Source organism: Muntiacus reevesi, chromosome 10 (genome assembly GCF_963930625.1).
Source record: "Muntiacus reevesi chromosome 10, mMunRee1.1, whole genome shotgun sequence".
In the NCBI taxonomy this organism is placed as follows: domain Eukaryota; kingdom Metazoa; phylum Chordata; class Mammalia; order Artiodactyla; family Cervidae; genus Muntiacus; species Muntiacus reevesi.
Window position 1 is genome coordinate 56,058,830 of NC_089258.1, and position 22,356 is coordinate 56,081,185.

Genomic DNA, 22,356 nt, shown 5'->3' on the forward strand with positions numbered 1-22,356 from the left:
CAGATAATGTGTAAACGTCTCAAATCAGTTCTGTTTAAAGAAAAAACCAAATTTACAAATCCTGATTTGGGGTACTTCAAAGAAAAATTTTATTTGGAAAGACTATCTTTATTCCACTATTTTACCACTTTCAAAACATTTTTAGGGCACCTCGTTTGGAATGGCCTTTTGTTCCAGATGCATATTCTTTTGAATTGCCTTAGCAATTCAGTGGTAGAAAATGTTTGTATTTTGTTGATTGACTTGCTTTTTATTTACTTGAGTTTATGGTACAAAGTACACTTATCAGACAGGTCCTTGAATATCCTCATCAGGTTAGAAGATTCCAAAGCTCTCACTTCAGAGTTTAGAGCTGCAGGACCAGAACAAAGGGGAGTTACTTCTGAGTTTCCAGAGTTGGCAACAGCTCTCAGACCAGCTAAAGAGGTGGTCTTGAGCTGGGCATGTTGACTGACGTCTGAACTGAGACCGTGAGACTGCAGAGAGAGAGGTGCAAGGGGAGGAGAGGGTGGGGATAGCACAATAAAGTTCTCAGGGACTCAGGGGGCATTCTCCAGAGGGATGTTTTAACCACAGAAAGGGGAAGGTGTGCTGGGACAGATGTCCTATAGGTTGACTTCAAGAAAAATGAGCTATTGTGATGCCCAGTAAGTTCTTCCCAGGGCCCACACTGTAAGAGGAGGGTCATTACAGCCACCCAGCTACCCAGGTGCTGGAGAACATCCTCTTGGCATTCTCAAAGTCTTTTCCTCCAACAACATCTCAAATGATTATGCCCCGGAAAGAAAAGCGGGCAAGGGCTTTACCTTAGACGCTTCCCCAGACAAGTGATCAAGACAGACTGGTGCTGGAACCTTTCCCACAAAGTACTTACCTCTTGTTTTCCTTCCTCCTGGATGTCAAGCTGCTACTGCTCCCAGTTGAAGCGGCTCTTTGCTGTCCATGCTGTGGACACCTTTGCCACCAGATGTCTGCGGATGAAACCCACTGGGGAGTGGGGGCTGAGCAGCGTTCACAATCTCACTTTACCATCATCACTGGGTTATGATGAAGAGTTGGGCCTTACCACTGAGCAAGACATTGTGTGGAAGGTAAGTCAGTGTTAGTCGCTCAGTCGTGTCCAACTCTTTGCAACCCCATGGACTGGAGCCCGCCAGTCTCCTCCATCCATGGGATTCTCCAGACAAGAATACTGAAGTGGGTTGCCATTCCCTACTATTTTGGTCATCACAGACTTCCTGGAGAAGACTGTTCTCATTAAAATAACCTCCAATATTTTGTTACATTCTGATAGTTAAGAGATAGATGGCCATCACAAACACAGTACATGCTCTAAAATCCGACATGACCTATAAAAAGAATAAATTGTTCAATCAATAAAATTGGCAAAATATCAGCAAAAAAAAAAAAGACTTGTGACATAATAACCAGTGAATGTCACACTAATGAAAAGTGGGAGGAGAGAGCCAGTTATCTCTTTAGGACAAAGTTCATCTCAGGAGAGTCTGATAGCAGCCTAGCTCTCTAAATCTTTTCCCTCCTTCCTTGAGAAAAGTCTTCGTATTGCACACAACCCTCTGCCTCCAAGACACAGCATTAGGGCATTGATTTCTCAAGGAATAAACAAAAAATGCAGGAAACACAGGTAAACATGTTATTCATCAAACATGTCCTGGGCATCTTATCTGCCAAACACCTAAGGAGTTTACATCGACTGGACGATGGAATGGTGCTAACAGGGCTCAGAAGCAAAGCTGCCTACTTCCAATTCTGCCAGTAGTTCAAGCTGCAACAACATGATCTCTTCCAAATATGTCAGCCTTCGTGTTTTTCTCTTTATTTCTCACTTCCAGCCCCTCCTCCTGTGATCAGTCCTCCCTTTAGATGGATGATAGTTTAGGAAATGCTCTGATCACTTCCAAGTGTAGCAAAAGAATGGTTACTATTGGTTACACTCCTTTCTTAAAATTATAGACAGCAAGACTTTCTCTTCCCAATGTCTTTGTAGGAGTTTGTTTTCCTCTGGGCTAAAATGCCTGAATTAGTCATTATCTGATCCTTTATAGAAGAAGTGTGCTGACCCTTCATCTTACCTGTCATTATCCTTGTTTGAACAAACTCAAAATATTCCAGATGGTACATGAAAGGCTTCTGTCTGCTTCATCGATCACCCTGGCCTCATTCTCTTCCTCAGACATATCATTCTCATCATTTGGGTCTTATCTCAAATATTTTTTACTGGAGTGGGTTTCCATTTCCTTCTCCAGGGGATCTTCCTGACTCAGAGATCAAACCTGGGTTTTCTGCATTGCAAGTAGACTCCTTACCGTCTGAGCCACCAGGGCATAAATATCACTAACTCTTAATAGAGTATCCCTTACCCCAAGGAATCACAGGTCCTTCTTTATTACCTTCATAGTTATCTTATTTTTTGCTTAGTCAGTTTTTCCTCGACTAGTATGCAGGCTTCATGAGACCAGGCACTTTACTGTCTTGTTTATCAGTGACTGGCACTTAAGTGGGTGCTCGGTAATTTTTTAAATTGTAATAAAATACACATAACACATAATAAATCATTTTTAAGTGTACGATTCGGTAGCATTAAGTACCTTCATACTGTTGAGCAGACATCACTACCATCCATCTCCAGAACTTTCATCTCCATGCCTTCTACCCCTGGCAACTACTGTATTCTACTTTCTGTCTTTATGAATTTGACTGCTCTAGGTACTGTATGTGGAAACCTATGTGTCCTTTTGTAACTTGCTTATTTCATTTAGCATAATACCTTCCAGGTTTGTCCCTATTGTAGCACATATCAGACTTACCTACCTTTTCAAGACTTCCTTTTCCTTTCCTTTCCTTTATGTGTACATACAGCACACTTTGTTCATCCATTCATTCATCGATGAACACTAGGAATTTCTTAATTAGAAATCTAAATTAGGCTTAATTGAGTTTTAAAATCACAACTAGCTAATTAATGAACAATTAGTATGTGCTTAATTTTATATCTAAAATCCCACTAGCAAAGCCAAGAAAGTAATCAGCATGTGTACTGAATTCTACTCGGGACAAGAAAAAAGGTAAGAATATATCACCTGTTTTGGAAATATTCTTAAGTCCTTTTGCAGCAGACTACTTTTATTGTCAAAGAAGTGTTAGCCTCTCAGTTGTGCCTGACTCATTGCAACTCCATGGACTGTAGCCCTCTAAGCTCCTCTGTCCATGTGATTCTCCAGGCAAGGATACTGGAGTGGGTTGCCATTCCCTTCTCCAGGGGATCTTTCCAACCCAGGGATTGAACCTTGGTCTTCTGCACTGCAGGCATATTCTTTAACATCTGAGCCACCAAGAAAGCCCATTTATTGTTAAAACAGAATACAAATGCAATTTCATTCCATTTTAATTTAAAAACAGCACCTAGATCAGCAGGCAATGCTTTATTAATTAACAGCAATCTTCTTAAAAAATCATTTTGTGTTACCTAGATAAAATTTCAGTTTCACAGTTATGAAGCCAAGATTAAAGGGAAAACTGAAAGAACAAGTTGCCTGAACATGAGGAAAATATAATAGAGGAAAATAAAGAGAAATCTGGACTTTATTTATCTAATTACACCAAGGGGAAGTGGAAAATTGAAGAGGATCAGAATATACCACCCCCAAATATGCCACTTTGGCATAAGGATTGTTTTGAGTTGAGGGCAACTGAGAAGCAGCTGATGCAAGAAAAACTCTCTGCTCTCCCCTTTTCTGTCTAAAAGCAGAGCACAAATTTCCTTTTGTGAGGGTGTCACCCTCTCCTGGACCAGGAAGGGAAAAACATTTGTCATAGGTGATGTAGATGGTGCCAAGATGAGTCCACATAAATAAAACTTTACTCAGTAACCCATCTTCCATTACTATCCTCCTATATTTATTTTCCCACCATTTACCACCCACAGAAGTCTAAACCCCTTTCACTTTGTCTTGTCACTTCTCTAGGACTTAGCACCCATTGTTAGGATGGCGTATAAGCCCCCTGCATTTAATTGATTCTTTGGATATTCACTTTATATGAAGGTCTCCATGCATGTGAAAATATTAAAATATTAACATCAAACAAACAATAAAGAAGGCTGAGTGCCGAAAAATTGATGCTTTCAAACTGTAGTTTTGGAGAAGGCTTGAGAATTCCTGGGACTGCAAGGAGAGCAAACCAGTTAATCCTAAAGGAAATCAACCCTGAATATTCATTGGAAAGACTGATGCTGAAGCTGAAGTTTCAATACTTTGGCCACTTGATGTGAAGAGTCCACTCATTGGAAAAGACCCTGATGCTGGGAAAGATTGAGGGCAAAAGGAGAAGGGGGCGACAGAGGATGAGATGGTTGGATGGCATCACCAACTAAATGGACATGAGATTGAGCAAACTCTGGGAGATAGTAAAGGACAGGGAAGCCTGGCATGATGCAGTTCATGGAATGGCAAAGAGTCAGAAATGACTTATTGACTGAACAACATCATCAAACAAAATTTGTAAGCCTTTTCTCCTGTGAGTGTGTCTTTTGTCAGCCTTACTCACAGGCTCTAGGCACAAAAATCTAAGATGAGAGTTTTCATCCTCTACATAATAATTTGAGAACACAAGGCATTTGTTCAATGAATTCTCTGTTAATGAGGAAGGAACAGTGGTATAGTAGAAAGAACTTTGAAGTTAGATAAGCCTGGATTGAAGTCTTGAATATACTGTTTAGTATATGGCCTTGGGCAAAGTATTTAAATTCTGTGCCTCAATTTCTGTATCTATAAAACAGATAAGACCGACTCAATGTCGTTGTTGTGAGGGTTACGTAAGATGAAATATGTAAAATATTTTAATTTGTATCTCTGTTGTTAAAGATGGTTGGGAAGAGCTAAGAGTTTGGGAAAGCAGGATAGATAAAAACTGAACCTTAAGCTTTTCTCTCTTTCTCAACTTGGGGCTAATATAGAAACATATAGGGGGCCCACTGGGTTAGCTGGCTGTTTTGTGCAAAGAACTTTGCAACTGAAAGAGGTATTTGAGAAAAATCCAAGACCTCAAAGAGTACAACATAAAGCACAGAAGAGAAGCAGCTGCTGTGGGTACTGCTGACTGATTCACAGGAGGAAGGAAGAAAGGAAAGAAAAGAGACTGTCTGGCTGAATATCAATATGTAGCAAGAGCTTTTACTCGATAATTCTGCTTTAAGAGGCCTCTATTAAGGACATAATCCAAAATACATAAAAGCAATTGAGCATACAGATGGTCATCTCAATCTTAGGAGATAGAAAACCCAAAAACAACCTGAATGGCCAAAAATTGTAATATTTTTATATGGTAGAATATTACTAGGACTTCCCAGGTGGGCCAGTGGCTAAGACTTTGCACTCCCCATGCAGGGGACCTGGGTTCTATCCCTGGTCAGGGAACTAGATCCCAAATGCCACAAGTAAAGTTTCTGAGTGCCACAACTAAGACCCAACGGAACCAAAAAAAAAAAATTATTTAGTCATTACGTACAAATGAGTATAAACAAATATTATCAGCTCAATTATGTAAAAAAAAACAAAAGGAACAGGTGAAAAAAGACTGGAAGGACATACAAAAAAAGTGTTAAAAGTACTCTGGGTGGTAGATTGTGAACATGGAAATTCAATGTATTTCTTTTTAGTGTTGCCTATTTTGAAATTTTCTACCCTTAATTAGTATTATTGTAGATTTTTCTTTAATATGAACCATTTTTACTGAATTTGTTACGATATTGCTTCTGTTCCATGTTTTGTTTTTTTGGCCTCAAGGGATGTGGGATCTCAGCTCCTCAATTAGGCATCAAACCCTCACCCCCTGCAGTGGAAGATGAAGTCTTAACCATTAGATCACCAAGGAAGCCCCCAGTGTCATTTCTATAATCTTCCCTCTTTAAAAACAAACAAACAAACAAACAAAATCACCAACACCACAACAAAAAAAATTATTCAAAAACTATATGCAGAAAAATATCTGTAGTGCAGGCAATCTTGGATATTGATTAAAAGGAGATCCAGTCATTTCATGTTTCAGAATTGTAGGTGGCAAGATGGAACTTAAAGAGCCTGAGACTAGTGTTTCCTCCAGGGTGGAGGCATCTCTTCCCACTCCATAGGGAGAAGGCCCGCAGGAGAGAGCCTGCACACTTTCAACGGTAAATTGAGAGTCTCAGCAGAAGCCTCAGAACTTTGTACTGTAAAGCACGGAAGCGAGAACCCTGGTGAGGCTCTGGGGACTATGGTTCCCAATATTCCACATTACCATAAAAAGACCTCAGCACGACTACTGGAGAACATTTGATCTGGAACAGGACCATGGGCATGTGTCTGATCACAAGAGATTTAAATATGGTAACTAAATCATACAGCTTCCCATTCCCCAGTTCCAGCAAGAGTTTAAAACTATGTTTTTACATCATAGGTGCTTTTGTGCTTCTGAGAAGGCGACTAGGAACAGATGACTGTACCATGGTTCAGACAATGCATTTTCCTCTTGCTGACATTTCACTGCAAATAGCATTTTTCGTGGTCCATTCCACAGGGACTTTTTTCTTTTTGGAGTTCCATGGTTCCTCAAGGTCAGAATTTTCAACAGTTATAGGCTCTGTGGCCCTCATCTGATGTTTAGGAAATATGTGAGCAACTTCAGGCCAAATGCCAAGGATGGCAAGCTGATCCCAAAGTGACAGCAAAGCTTCCTTCATTCCTACCCCACAGGAGCTACTCATCTCTTCGTTTTTAAGATTTTCTAGGTGAGTCAGTTAATGGACTATGTCTCCTTGATTTATAAGCAAACATATTAGACCTTCTTGACAGTTCTCACTGAAAGCTCTCTCTCTTGACTTTCTGAACGACTCCACAGCACAGCTAAGTTTAAAGTAATCACATAGCTTCTCTCCTAACTTGTAATCTTTAATGTGGATAAGGGGTCAAGACTCATGTGTCCACTCTGAAATTTTTGCATGGTGGTCTGTTTAGAATAAAACACGTAAAGAATTCTTTCCTCAGGTAAAATTTTGATGGAAGAGTCCCACTTAAATATTCTATCATATATACGCATAGAAAATCTCTGGGAAGACTGGTAAGAAATTGGCTTTCTCTGGGAAGAGGGATGGGGAGACAGGCATGAGACTATATATACTTACACCGTATATTCCTTTTTACTGTTTGGATTTGTCACGTGCATGTATTTTTTAAAGATATTTGAATAAATTTAAAAAATGAGAAATGAAAGATAAGAAATCCTGCTTAGAGTCTGTGGGCAGCATGGCGGCGGCGTCGAGCGGCGAGAAGGAGAAGGAGCGGCCGGGCGGCGGCTTAGGAGCTGCCGGCGGTAATAGCACGCGAGAGCGGCTGCTGTCAGCGCTGGAAGATCTGGAGGTCTTGTCGAGAGAACTTATAGAAATGCTGGCAATTTCGAGAAACCAAAAGTTGCTACAGTCAGGAGAGGAGAACCAGGTCCTGGAGTTGTTAATTCACAGAGATGGGGAATTTCAGGAACTAAAAAATTAAAAAAAAAAAAAAAAAAAAAGAAATCCTGCTTAATTAGACATTTATATCATGTTCTTGGTTGGGACGACTTATCATTGTAAAACTGTTTAGCCCTCCCACAATTATCTATGAATGTAGTGCAATTCCAATAAAATTCCAGTAAGATTTTTTACGGGAGTTTGACAAATGAATGTCAGAATATATATGAATAAATAAACCTCCACAAACTCCCTAATTTGAGAAAGAGGAGGGATTCACCTACCAAATATTAAGATGTGGTAATGAGCCAACAAAACTTAAAAACTGTATTTCAGATAAGGGACAGACAAAACGAACAAGGGAACAGAACAGGAATATGCATGAGGGTTGAGTCAAGTCATAGGGAAAAAGGATTATTTAATGGATCATGGAAAAATGGTTCACTTCACGGAAGAAAAAAATAAAACTTTGTCTCTACCATACACCATATACAAAAATAAATCCCAGTTGGATTAAAGGTGTAAAAGATTAGAAAATATTAAAAAGAGGAAAGTTTCTTTAAAATTTCTTAAAACAAGCCTCTCAGTTCACAAATGGATACATGAATACACCAAAATTAAGTAGTTTTGTTCAAAGAAAACATACTGGCAATGTTAATACATAGCTAACAGACTGGGAAGAGATATTTACAGTATTTAAAATCAATAAGGGGAAAAATAGCTACAGAGAAATTATGGAAACCAGTAAGAAAAAACAGGAAACCCTACAGGAAAATGGTCAAAGAATTCTCATAAAGAGATTCTCAACCTCACCAGTAATCAAGTCCAAAGTGAAATAATTATGTGTTTTTTATACCCAGTAAACTGACCAAGATTAGGAAGTTGGATAGAATCAAGTGATGGTGAGGATATACAGAAGAAACACCCCAAATGTTGTTAACTGAGTGTTAACTGGTGAGGCCCTTTCCAAGATCAATTTGGAAGTATTATAAGAAAGTGATAAAGTCCACAAGCTATTACCTAGTAATTTCATTCCTAGATATACCCTAGAGAAATTTTAAATGGTTCACAGGGTAACTTCACAAGTACTCACTGTTGTGTTGTTTGTGGTGGCAAGGCTGCAAGCAATTACTATTATCCAATAATGGAGAATATTAAACATTTCTCATAAGTTGTAAAAATGCTAAATACATTGCAATAGTTAAGCAAACAAGTGTCACTTTAAGGGAAAGACTCTTCTCTAAAAATCTAAATTTATACAACAAACAAAATGAGAATTTTTATTATTAAACGATTCTTTTAATTTATATCAGGATAATGGCAAATTTTTTATTAGAAGCCAGAATACCTGACACCACCATTCAGGAGCTATTAAACTTGGGGCTAGAATCTAGCCTAGATACTTAATCTAGTCAAGCCAGTTCCTTCATCTGTGAAATGCTGTCTGCTTCAGTGTCAGTGTGAAGAATAAGCATGAAAATATTTTGTGAAATATGAAATGTTATAAACAAAAACCTAAGGATTCATTAAAATTACCCTTTTGATGTAAAGTAGCAACTCCTTTAATATTTTTTAAATGGATTTATAAGAACAGAATTAACACATGACTAAAAAGGAAATGTGCTATAATACAGAAAACTCTATTTCTGGGTCAATTACTTTCAAGCACAGGAGGAGGTAGAATATATATATATTAAAACATTCTGGATAATGTAAAGATAGAATGAGAGTAGGCTATGGGAAGCTCCTATTTTCTCTTTAGAATAAACTCATTACTTTTTGAACAATTTTTAGAATTCCATTTTAACTGATTAATTTTAGCAAAACTTTTAGGATTTTGTGTGTGTGTGTGTGTGTGTGTGTGTGTGTGAGTGGTTGTCCTATGGTTTACAATACACATCCTTAACTTTTCAGAGTTTTCTAAAAAATATCTACTTATTTATTTAGCTGTGTTGGGTCTTAGTTGACACAACTCATGTAGGATCTTAGTTCCCAGACCAGGGATCAAACCTGCATCCCCTCCATTGCATGGCAATCTCTTAACCACTGGACTGCTGGGGAAGTCCTAACTATCCAGTGTTTTTAAAGTTATATTGTAGCACTTCACATAAAATAGAACACTAAAAATTGCATGCCTCATTCTCTCTTTTCCTTCTAGGATCCTACATGTTAGATCTTTTGGTATTATCTGATATAACAGGTCCCTGAGGTACTGCTCATTTTTTCATTTGATAGCAATTTTCCTCTCAGATCTTCAGAGTGAATAATTTCTATTGATCTGTCGTCAAATTCACAAACACTTCCTTCTGTTCTTAAGGCTATCCAGTGTAAATTTTATTTCAGACATTATACTTTTCAGTACTACAATTACCTTTCAGTTCTTTAAAAATTTCTATACTCTTCTGAGATTTTCCATATTTTCATTCATTACAAATATGCTTTAAGTCCTGAGCATAGTTGTGACGGCTAATTTAAAATCCTTGTGTTGAATTCCAACAGCTGATTCATTGTGGGGCTAATTCACCATTGAACTAGGTTTAGCAGTTACCTTTGCCTACTTCTCTGTATGTCTAGTAGTTTTAGATATTATCCTGGACATAGAGAATGATGTACTTTACAGATCTCACTTCTGTTATGTTCTCTAAAGAGCAGCAATGTCTTTTTGTCTTTGTATACAGCAGACTTGGCTGAACTCTAACTCTTAAGCCAGTGCAGTGTTCTTGGGTTTATCTGGGCTGCTTGGAGTGCAACTTGCACATGGGTGGTTTAGGAGTTAGCTAGAGACGTGGGCAGTTTCTACACAGACTTTAAGGCTCCCTCTCTGTGGGTTTCTCCTTTCTGGGATTTCTCCTCCACTTTCCATTTTTTGTTGTTTTAATTGCCTCTTCTTCATCTCTTTGGTGAGGCAAGGATTGTCAACCTAGGGTTATAGCAATGGCCTGACACATGACACCAAGTCATGATACTGATGGCAGTTTAGAGTCAGTCACATGTACTCAGAGCCTGGGGGAGGATACCAGACACCATTCAGGGCTTGCAGGGAACTGAAGCCTGCCACTTGGGGATAGGCAGGAAATGTACCTGTCCTCAAAACAAGAAGGGCTGTTTGGCTAGAGGACCTTTGAAGACCATGGGAGCAGAGTGGGGAAGGGAACTTGGTGTTAGGCCATTCATAGCCCTCCTGACTCTACCCAATGTCAAAGCAGAACATGCTATTGACTCTAGGCCGTGTATCACACTGTGGTTGTGCTGGAATCCACTCTCTGGCTCTCCAAGCCAATACATCTGCAAGTTTCCAAGTGTACATCGTCCTATAGAACTGGGTGCTGAAGGCTAAAAGACATAAAAATAGGAAACTTCTGAAGTGCCATTTCATTCTTCTAAGTATTGACTTCCCTCCAGAATTTGCCTTCTTTTGCTTGCTCTGCAGTGCTTCTTGGTATTTTAAAAATATCTTATCCAGAATTTATAGTTGTTATTTGCAGAAGAGTGATTTGATGGGAGCTCTCTGGTTAATACCAGAAGCAGAACTTTTGAAGTTTATTCTTAATCTTTGACTGTAAGCAGTTTAACTAGATAGCTGAAGAATTTATTGATTATACAATTTATTGATTATAAAAGGAATTGGGTAGAGTCTTTGGAATGGTAATAGTAAAGCATATTAACTCACAGCTGTAATTAATAACTGTAGGGCTCAAAAAATATCATCCCATAAGATATGTACATTTTGATTTAGTGCAAATTTTGATTCCACACAAATAATTCCAAGTTCAGTTGGACTCAGCACTGATTAGATAAATCCAAGAAAAAATGTGCTTTATTTCACATACTGCTTTCACATACTTTATTTCAATGTGTTTTTTTTACATACTGCTACAATAGATATGAAGGGAGAAAAGCCATTATTTGACAACATAGTCCCATATTTCTTCTTGAATATACACCATCTTCCAGAAACCATGATTGACTTCTACCAATTTTCTCTTATATTTTGCCTTGCTTCTACATTTATTCCTAATTCGATTTTATTTATATTTATTCTTATAAGCATTTCCCTAACACTATATATTCGTGCTTCTGTATCCCTACAAGACTATAAATGTCTCCTGGACATGGATCAAATATTTGATTCTGTTTAAATCCATACACAGCACATACTTGTGTCTGTCGATTATTCTTTTTTTCAGTGAATCCTATCAAGACTTGAATGGACAAATTGGGTTTTAAATTTCTTCAGAACTCTGGATGTGGCTGTTGTCTTTGGTGAGTCCAGAACCACTCACAAGAGTCAATGGCAGGTTACGAACATGGCTAAGACTTATGGCAAAGGACAGAGAGCAAAGTAACCGGAAAAGATGTGCTGGGAAGTCCAGAGAGGTTACTACAGGCTTCCAATGTCCTGGGTCTGAAGCTGCAAGGAATCCTCTCTCTCTCTCTCTCTGTCTAGCAGCAAACTACAGGCGTATGTTAAGTATCTCTACCTGTGGAAGCCCATTTGAGTCTCAGGGTCCATGATTTTTATGGGGAGCTGTTAAAGTACACACATTATGCGGTACAGTCAGCTACGGCAACTGAGACTCAGGTCCCCAACTGTGAAACCAGGTGACCGAGTTGTGCAAAGGAACCTGACAAGCCAGTATGGTGTGTTCCATTTCTCCGGGTGTTCACCACAAAATCGTCACTAATAATAAAAAAACATTCCACAGGCCAAATTCCCAGGGCCTGCCAGGTCAGTCATGGTTTCCTTGGAGACATTCAAGAAATAAGCAACCAGACCCGCTGCAGAAACTTTTTCTCCCAAGGGTCTGTATGTCCTTGCTATCTGTTATCACCAACTCCCAGATTACTGATAGAAGTTAATACGAAGCTAGCTAAGTCCTGGCATGTGGGAAAACGTTTTTAAGACCACTGCACATCTACATCATTTCCTCTAGTCTATCTACCCTTCCCAACACGTTCCCAGACTCCAATTTCTACAGTGGGCTATTCTTTACAAACAAGTAGGTTACCTCTAGGAAGCAACAGTTAATGATGTTTGGAGAAAGCATACACGCTCACTTGTGTCTGACTCTGTGCAACCCCATGGTCTGTAGCCCTACAGGCTCCTCTGTCCATGGGATTTCCCAGGCAAGAATACTGGAGTGGGTAGCCATGCCCTTCTCCAGGGTATCTTCCCAACCTAGGGATCAAACCTGGGGTCTCCTGCATTGCAGGCAGTTTCTTTACCATCTGAGCCACCAGGGAATCCTATTAAATCCAACTGATATTACCTCCTGGAAATTTTCTGTATCTAGCTCCTCTGTTTCATATAACTTCACTTCCCTGTCAATTGCTCCTTCCTGGCTTCTCCGTCTCTCTCTTCCCAGGTCATTATTCATTACAGAAGAGCTGTCAGCCCCATTCTTTCTAGAAAGCATTCTAGAAAGCCCCATTCTTTCTAGAAAACTGAAAAATAGTTTCTGCAAAAGATCCCTTACATGAGGTATTATAACCTCTCAGGTCACTATGTTCAGTTGTTTCCCTGTGTGTTATATATATAACACATATAATATCAATTTTATTAAAAAATTAATTGATTCCTACCCCAAATTGAAAAATATGCCCAGTGGAATGGAATATTTCTTGGAACCCTTTGAGCCATGGAACAGAAATCATAACTGCTTCCTGTACGTCATCCTCTCTCTGCTTTATGACATCTGGACTCTTATCCCAATTTTTTTCCTTTTTCAGCTGCTATATTCAGAGTCCTCTTCATTAGCTACTTCTGCTTAAATTTCAATCATGTAGAGAAGACCACAGCTCAGTAAGGGACAGCAGGGAAGGACTCCTTCTGCAGTAGACACGGTTCATAGGTCCCTTCTGTGGCTTTAGGCACAACTTATACACAGCATGAATCAGAACATCAGCCTGAATATGAACTTTCAAACATTTAACTCGTAACAATGATAACCTAAGGTATTCAAGTAAGACTGCACAAAAATCAAGAAAGCTCTTAACAAGTTGAGGGCTATACTGAATGAGGAAAAAGCTAAGAGAACTTCTCTTAAACTGTTAAAAAAAATTCACAAAAAAAATGTACTTCTGAGTGAAAATGTCTAGATCAGTTTCTAAAGGGTGATATCTTCAAATCTTCAAACTTACTAATTGTGGTATTTCTTAATTTTAACTTTGTATAACAATATATGCACAATTAGAATGCTGTTATGCCAAGGACAGACATAACCAGCAACAGTAGCAGAAAAATTCTCATTAAAAGTGAACTGAAGCTAAACACTATGTGCTCCTTTCCCAGTGAGTAGTATACATATGCATTTTGTTATTGTAGGATGCATGGAAATCCTTTTGCTTCTTTTATATTAAAAATAAAGTTTATATTTTGTTAAAGCAATAAATATGTTAAAAAAAATCAAATGTGCAAAATAACATTTGCAAAAACAGTTCTCTCTCCAGCTCCAGATCCCCGGCTTTAAAGCCAAGGCAACTATTATCATAGATAACACTGGACTATTCTTCCAGAGATACTTTATGTGAATAGTAAATAGTTATAATTCTAAAGCTAACATCAGAGAACTATATTCAGTATCCTTTAATAAACCATAATGGAAAAGACTATGAAAAAAGTGTATATGTACAACTGAATCACTTTTCTGTAGAAGAGAAATTAATATAGCATTGTAAATAAGCTATACTTCAGTAAGATAAATTTAAAAAAATAATAAAGCTAACATCATGTAAGGAAGTCAGTAGGCTCTTTTGAAATTATTTTTGAATCAACATGCCACTTTTCAAAGATTACATTAGATAAGCTATTAGTCCAACCCTGAATTACAACTGTATTTTTTGTTATACATAAAAGTGTTATGAATACCTCCTATAGATATAATTTAAATGTCATGATCCCTAAATCTTAATTCTTGTGTTATACCCACCACCATCAATGGCTCAAATAATCATTCCTTTCTCTGACTCTTCTATTTTTCCTATAACAGAAAGATTTTCAGCCTCTAGTACTTTCCACACAAATTTTCCCCATATCTTTTATATCTTTGTTCTTTTAATCTCTCTAATTCTAGTACTTACTTTCAGCAGATAACAGGAAAAAATATTTCTACTGTCACTTCAGGCATTTCCTCAAGGTTGTCTCCCTGATGATGTCATTTCCATGACCAAAGGGTATTATGCTAAAGAATCTGGAACAGAAGTTAGAACACATGAAAGATGCCACACCTCGGCTGCAGGTAGGTAATGAAGAACACAATCTTGTGTTTTCTCCAGCAGAATGGAACAACTGAGAGCAGTCTAGAAGACAAATGAAAATGAGATAAATTATTTGTTAAATATTTCCAAAATGTGGCTCTTTTATTTTATAGAACTAGCCCATTTAAAAATACTCTAGCAAAATAAGGTTATAATTTTTCAGAAACATATATACTGAGTAAATCAAGATACACTGGTCTCCATTGATTAAAGAATCAAGAGAACCCCAATTTATGGAAATAAATTAGATAAGCAATTTTTAAAAATTTGTTACCCTCAGAGGCTAAATCAATATTCATTGAAGTGCTGGATTAAATTAACCATGCCAAGAGCAATTAATGAAACAATAGCTCCAATAAAGCTTCATTAAGTAATCAATTAGAATCATTACAAGGAACAAAAGATTTAGCAGAAAGCTCCTGGTCAGTAGCGTGAAAGTGAAGTCGCTCAGTTGTGTCCAACTCTTTGTGACCCCAGGGACTGGAGCCTACCAGGCTCCTCCGTCCATGGAATTTTCCAGGCAGGAGTACTGGAGTGGGTTGCCATTGCCTTCTCCAAGGGATCTTCCCGACCCAGGGATCAAACCTGGGTCTCCTGCATTTCAGGCAGATTCTTTACCATCTGAGCCACCTGGGAAGCCTGGCCAGTAGCATGAGTTTCATTTTTAAAAGACCATTCTTATTTTAACCAGAGCTGAAGGCCTGAGGCATTTGCCCTTGAAAATAAGTAACAGTCTAAAGGATTATAGGAGGATTTCTCATAATTTTGATTTTGTGATTATTTGGATAATTACCATTCAGGAAATTCTAATTTTCATTTATAGGTGATTTTGTCAAATTCACTGCAAGACTTCTCAGAAAAAGTAATTTTATAATATCCCAAGTTCTTAAAAAAAAATTTTTCCCCCTCTATGGGTACTGTTCTCCTTTCCAATGATTATGAGCTAAGATTAACTAATATTTGTTTTACTCTTAAATTTTTAGGTGTGCACTTATTTCATGTATGCAGTGTGACCTTGGGCAAGTTACTTAGCTTATCTGGGTCCTCATATTGAAGTGAAATGAACTCTTTGCAACCCCATGGACTAGCCCATGGAATTCTCCAGGCCAGAATACTGGAGTGGGTAGTCTTTCCCTTCTCCAGGGGATCTTCCCAACCCAGGGATCAAACCCAGGTCTCCCTCATTGCAGGTGGATTCTTTACCAGCTGAGCCACAAGGGAAGCCCATGGTCCCCATATTATCACCTGTAAAAAGAAGCTGGTCTAGAGTTGATCTTTAACAGAGCTTCTCAACCTCTTCACCATCCTTCCCTACAGACATTGCTAGGGGAACCACCGACTGAAACCGCCTGCCCTGGCCAGGCCAGATAGTAACCATTTGCATGAGTTACCTTAAACAGGAGGTCCTAGAAAGGAACGCAGAACTAACAAGCTACCACCAACCCAAAGAATTCGGATCTAAAGGAGGGAAGAGAAGCCAGTCCCTGTCCTACCAACCTCCCAGAATCCTCCTCACTGGAATCCATCTTGGCCGAGCAATGCGCACACACCCAGGGAGGACCCAGAGTCAGAATGATTGGCCAGAAACAACCGGGAACCTAATCCCGTCACCATAAGATCCAAGACTGCGGGCCACGCACACAGCAGAGCTGTCCTCCTGGGTTCCCTTACCCCTTTGCCCTCCACTCGGGCGCCCCTTCCCAATAAAAACTCTTGCTTTGTCAGCATGTGTCTCCTTGGACAATTCACCTCCCAGTGTTAGACAGAGCCCACTCTCAGACCCGGAAGGGGTGCCCCTTACTGCAACAACACAATGGTTATGATGAATTAACATCAGTAGTGGCTCACCCAGCTACTGGGTGAGGGTGCCTGTTGCCTGTCCTCTCTTCCTTTGGGGGACATCCCTGATCTAAGATTAGTGTTAACTATACAAGTCTGTGGAGAAGGCAGTGGCAACCCACTCCAGTATTCTTGCCTGGAAAATTCAATGGACGGAGGAGCCTGGCAGGCTGCAGTCCACGGGGTCACAGAGTCAGACACGACTGAGTGACTTTTATTTATACAAGTCTATACTGATCAGGAGATTAAAAATGACCATCTGAAATTGTGTAACCTTGAGAGCAATTTTTTGGTTTTTCCTTCATTCAACCTATGTTTACTCAGCACTGTGCAGGGCTCTGAGACAACAGGCACAGTTCTTGAATAAAATCATCTTTTTTGAGGTACTTAGTAAAAAAGAAAAAAAAAAACCCACATAATTTAAAGAGGGTGAAGCCTATGCTACCATGGCTTTCAGTACATTACCTCTTTAACCACACGTCTTTGTCCTTTTGATGAAATTAATAGGAAAACCTCTACAACAAATTAAACATACCCATATGTCAAGCACTGCCCCAATCTTTAATCTCAAACTTGCAAAAGTAAGAGGTCAAAACTTCAGTTTACAGGTTTTGGCTACTCTACGATTCTAGGCTATTGTTGGGTTTATTGCTTATCTGCAAAAACATTTTAAGCTATGGTACCACTCACTGAGATAATGGAGTATGGACGAGGACAGAATGTGCTGGCATGTCTTTTATCACACTTATGGATCAAGCTATTTCATTATTTGCACAGGTTAAATGATTTACACCTGCAATATCAACCATTTAATTTTGGACAGATTTACTAAGTTTCCCCAGCAAAATTAGGCCAGAGTTCCAATTTTGAACTTAAGTGTAAATCTCTCTTCCTTAAATTTTAAACCCTTTCCCCTGCTTTTAGGAAACATAATTGCATAATTCAAGCTCCTTCAATACTGTGACCTAGTTCCCCCTCTTGGTGTTATAAACGGTTTGTGTAACTATGGTAACCATCCAGGGAATAGTGAATGTTTTTCTGGTCAGCAATATGCAAAGTATACCATATGTTTTGTTTTTCTCTCTGGGATAACCAAAGTGGATAATACGTGCTTGCTTTTCTTCTTAGTCATGGGAATGACATTTTATCATACTGAATTTTCTATAACCATAGACCAAGTCCTTCACAGTAGCTCCGCTAAAAGGTTTTAGGATCTTCTCTCGCTGTTAGTGGTCATTCTAATTGCTGCAGGCACTATAACCCATAGTAGGACTGTGTACACCAATCTGTGCTGTTTACCTCATAAACTACATGTACAGGCTAACAATACTAACATTAGCAATATTCCATCCTGAGAATCTGGTTATTTCCTTAACTTCGTCCTTTAGTCCTAGATAAAGTGTTTCCTTAAAGCAAAAAACTAAAATGGAATCATCTTGGGGGTCTACTTAGATACCAAGAAGACTTATTTCCAGTTTTTAGTGATTTTATATGTCTTCTTTTTTGCTGTTTTCCTACAATTAAGGTGTGCTCTTGTGCTCTGTCGTGTCGGACTCTTTGTGACCCCATGGACTGTAGCCTGCCAGGCTCCTCTGTCCATGGGATTCTCCAGGTAAGCACACTGGAGCAGCGTTGCCATTGCCTCTTCCAGGGGATCTTCCTGACTCAAGGATTGAAACTCCATCTCCTGTACGTCCTGCATTGGCAGCTGGATTCTTTACCCCTGAGACACCTGGGAAGCCCCACAATTAAGGTATACTACTTACATAATAAAGCAATCAAAAATGCTTTAAAATTGAGCTCACTGGAGACGTAGATTCTTAGTATTTGCAGTTATTGTTGTTGCCTATTGTACTAATGAACTGATTTAAAGTTTTAGGTTTTTCTCAGTATAATTTAAAATGCTTCATTTGGACTTCTAGGACAAATTATACTATAAAACAAATGCCTAGATTTTTAGAAGATTTATTGGCAATAGATATAATTACATTTCTACAGGGGGCTATCAATTAGTAACCTTTCAATATGAGGATTTTAAAAGTGATTTCCTTGCATTTCACTATATTTTATATAATGCTTTTCAACAATCCAAACATCTTCCTTAGAAAAACATTGCTATCTGCTTCACTGAATTAAACAGGGAATTAACTGCCTCTTAGTGGTTTAGAAAAGGCCTCACTAACCAAATGCAGTGTGGAACAACTGCGCCATATACACTCGTCAAACCAAGTGTGAAAAGGCATCAGTTAGGCAATAGGGAAATTTCAATTGTCTGGATATTAAGTGATAAGAAAACTTTTGGGTGCGATAATGATGTTGTAGATTATCTGTTCATATTTAAACTATTTATGGAGAAAAATCATAATAATGCATAAAGGATAAGGGAGTGAAATATTATGGGCCATATATTGATAAATGTTCGAGCTGGATGAATGGTGTATTTGGATTTATTGTACTATTACCTCTACTTTTGTGTGTGCTTGAAATTTTCCAGAATAAAGTTTTTAAAAATATTAAAAAGTAGAAAAAAAGAAAAGGGTTTCAAATTTAATTAGCCCGACTCAAGCTGAGTTTTGAATCTCACCCGATTGAATTCAAAACTCACCCGATTGAAGGTGAGTTTTCTGAAGAGGTGTCTTTAGGAAACCTTCAGCACTGCTTGCTACTTACAGTTTTCCATCAGTTTGCAGGGAGTTTTTATTTTTTTTAAAGAATAGTTGTGTGTGTTTAGTTGCTCAGTGGTATCTGACCTTTTTGAGACTCCATGGATTGTAGCCCACCAGGTTCCCTGTAACGGGATTTTCCAGGCAAGAATACTGGAGCAGGTTGCCATTTCCTTTTCCAGGGGATCTTCCTGACCCCGGGATTTGAAGCTGTGTCTCTTATGTCCCCTGCATTGATGGGTGGGTTCTTTACCACTGTACCACCTGGGAGCCCTCCCTCATAGTTTGAAGTGGTCTCCCACATACCCTGTCAACACTTTACAACAAAAATAAGGGCCTCCAGGGACTTCTTGGGCTTCCCTTGTGGCTCAGCTGGTAAAGAATCCACCTGCAATGCAGGAGACCTGGGTTCGATCCCTGGGCTGGGAAGATTCCCTGGAGAAGGGAAAGGCTACCCACTCCAATATTCTGGCCTAGAGAATTCCCCATGGACTGTATAGCTCACGGGGTGGCAAAGAGTCGGACGCGACTGAGCGACTTTCACTTTTTTCCAGGGACCTCTTAAAAGTTTCCTACCAGGAACCTCTCACAGTAACAGATTTATAAATTAATGTTAACCTCAGACAGTTCTACTAATTTGAAGGTGTCAGTAACCTCTTTTTTAAGGTGACTTTTGTACTTTTTCACTTTCATACTAAAGAGCAAATAAGATGCCTTTTTTCTTTACTTATACAATTAAACATCACCAATTAACTTCTATATTTTGGAGAAGTGGGGACTTTTAAATATTGCATTTGGCAGGGTGAAGGAAAAGGCCCCAAATTTCCAGTGAAGTGACTATTGAGAAGAAAAGGACATGAGAAATAACCAAGGTCAAGGGCTGAGTTTGGGGAGTACAGTGATTTTTTAATCTCTCCCCACACTCTGCTTTCACAACTATGGTAGGAATAAATGTTGATTATCTTTTATAAATCAGCAGAGCAAGAAAGCACATCTCTAACAATTCACATACACACGTATATTACCATATCAGAGTGTTCTTTATAGGTTTAGAGCAACACAGGCTGAAAAGTCATTATTTAGATTTTTTGCTTCCTTTCAGCCTGTTCAACAGAATTGTGAAAGGTGAAACTAATGTTTTCATTTCCATATTCATCCTTCCTTCCTCTCATCCTGTTCATAGTTCCTGGAGGGAGTGCTTTAGGTATTATGAATCATTGTTTTCTCTCACTTCTAGTTTCTAACTATGCATCATACCTGCCTGCAAATCACTTCTTAGGCTGAATAAAACCCATAGGCGCATTTTGTGTCAAATCTGAATCAGTAAATTATAGGGCATCTTGTATTATTTGGGGCCTTCATTAAAAACTAGCTGATTTAAATATATTAGTACACAAAAATAGCAGAGTTTAAGTAAAAGGTGATTAAAATTCAATTCTTACCGGGGACTTTTTTAAGTCCTGGCCACTTGATCTGAAAGACTTCCAGAATGACAACAAGAAAATACCTAGGCAGTCCTCAGAAATATCAACACAATACACTGTACTGCCTAGGCTGACTTAATATTCGAGTGATCAAAACCTTGAAGCCTCACAACACAAACACACAAGACAGTCTGAGTCCCGAGCCATGTTTCCAAGACTCAAATTTCCAAGAGTGCTTTTTTTTCGGTTTGAAATTTAAAATATCCTCTAGATCAAGGTCTAGATTGCTCTTTGCATGTTAGTGGTTACGTACTATTAACAGCTGTTTCAAAAGGGCTCTAAATAGGTCACCAGACAGGTGGCCCACCACTGCGAACCAACTGGATATAAGGAGAAATCCAAATTTATCGCCCATTCAGGTTTTCTTCTTAACGCAGAGGTACTACTCACAATAGGGCTTGTTTACACAGGCAATTGTTAAAATTCCCCATGTATTTGTTCTCTTTACACTCATTTCTTTGAAAAAATACACGCTGTTATATACACCGAGTCCATACGGAATTCAAATCAACTCCTCTGCTGGGCATTTCATTTAACACCAGACAGAAATTTAAACCGTGAGAGCCGACCAAGTAAGATCAGAATAAGTGCCTGACTCCTCATTAAGTTTATCCTGGCGTCTCCATCACCCCTACAAGCCGGGTCCCCAGTGGTTTTCAGTCTTAGGTCGAAGACGTTAAGTTGACCGTGCTCCTCTCGCCACCAGGAAGCCGTCGCCGCCGACGTTTCAAAGCTTAAACCTTCTGATTCCCCGTGGGTAAAACACTTTATTTTTTTAGAAAAAGGTTGTCTGTTGGACAAACAGGTATTGGGTAGAGTCTGCCTAAAATAAACGCCAGTCTCCAAAAGCTGGAGGGCGGACCAAACCCGCAGGTCTGGGGCGACGGGAGAACCCCCGCAAGGGCGGAAGCTGGACAAAGCCGGGAGGGAAAAACCCAAAGGCGGGCGGCCTAAGGCAGAAAGAGACGCAGGGGACCGCGGGGGCGCCGCCGCCTACCTCCGCGATCGGCCCCCGATGCGCCGGGAGCCTGAAGGCCGCGGCGGGAGGAGGACGGGGCCTGAGCGCGGCGCCGGCCCTGCGGGCACACCGCCGCCGCCGCCGCGCATGCCCGAGAGCCGCGCCCGCCGCGTAGTCCCGGCAGGCCTCCCTCAGGGTCGCGGCGGGAAGCGGCCGCCCGCTGCCGCTTTCTGAGGCTCGCCGGGGGCCGCGCTAGGCCCCAGCTGAAGGGGGCGGGGGGCGGGGGGCGGGGCGGAAAGTCGGTAACCCGGGGCCGAGGGAGCGGGACCCAGCTTCCCCCTCCCTGAGGGAAGGACGGAAGGAAGGCGGTCGGCCGCCCTCGCGCTTCAGCCCCATTCAGACACTGAGCGGAGAGGCGGGCCGGGCCGTGCTGCCCCTTTAAGAGGAGGCGGGGCGCAGCCTGCCGTTTGGCCGCCCTCCCTACCCTCCCCCCGCCCGGGCCGAAAGTTGACAGACCAATCGCCCGGGTGGCGGAGGGAAGGCGGGAGAATGCGAACCCTGCGGTAGGGCGGTAGGGGCGGGCCCCTGGGCCTCTCCGGAGGGAGCCCTGCGCAGGCGCAGAGGCGGCCGCAGCCGGAGGGGCGGGGGCAGCCC

At 40.1% G+C, this 22,356-nt stretch overlaps 1 long non-coding RNA gene across 1 annotated transcript; it reads right to left on the reverse strand.

Moving 5' to 3' along the window:
• Nucleotides 1–3,349: 3,349 nt before the first annotated feature.
• LOC136176821 (uncharacterized) lies at nucleotides 3,350–22,107 on the reverse strand. The gene is made up of 3 exons (XR_010664633.1): nucleotides 21,742–22,107; nucleotides 14,729–14,800; nucleotides 3,350–7,532 (listed from the first exon to the last, which is right to left on the reverse strand). It is a non-coding gene; the product is annotated as an uncharacterized lncRNA (long non-coding RNA).
• Nucleotides 22,108–22,356: the final 249 nt, after the last annotated feature.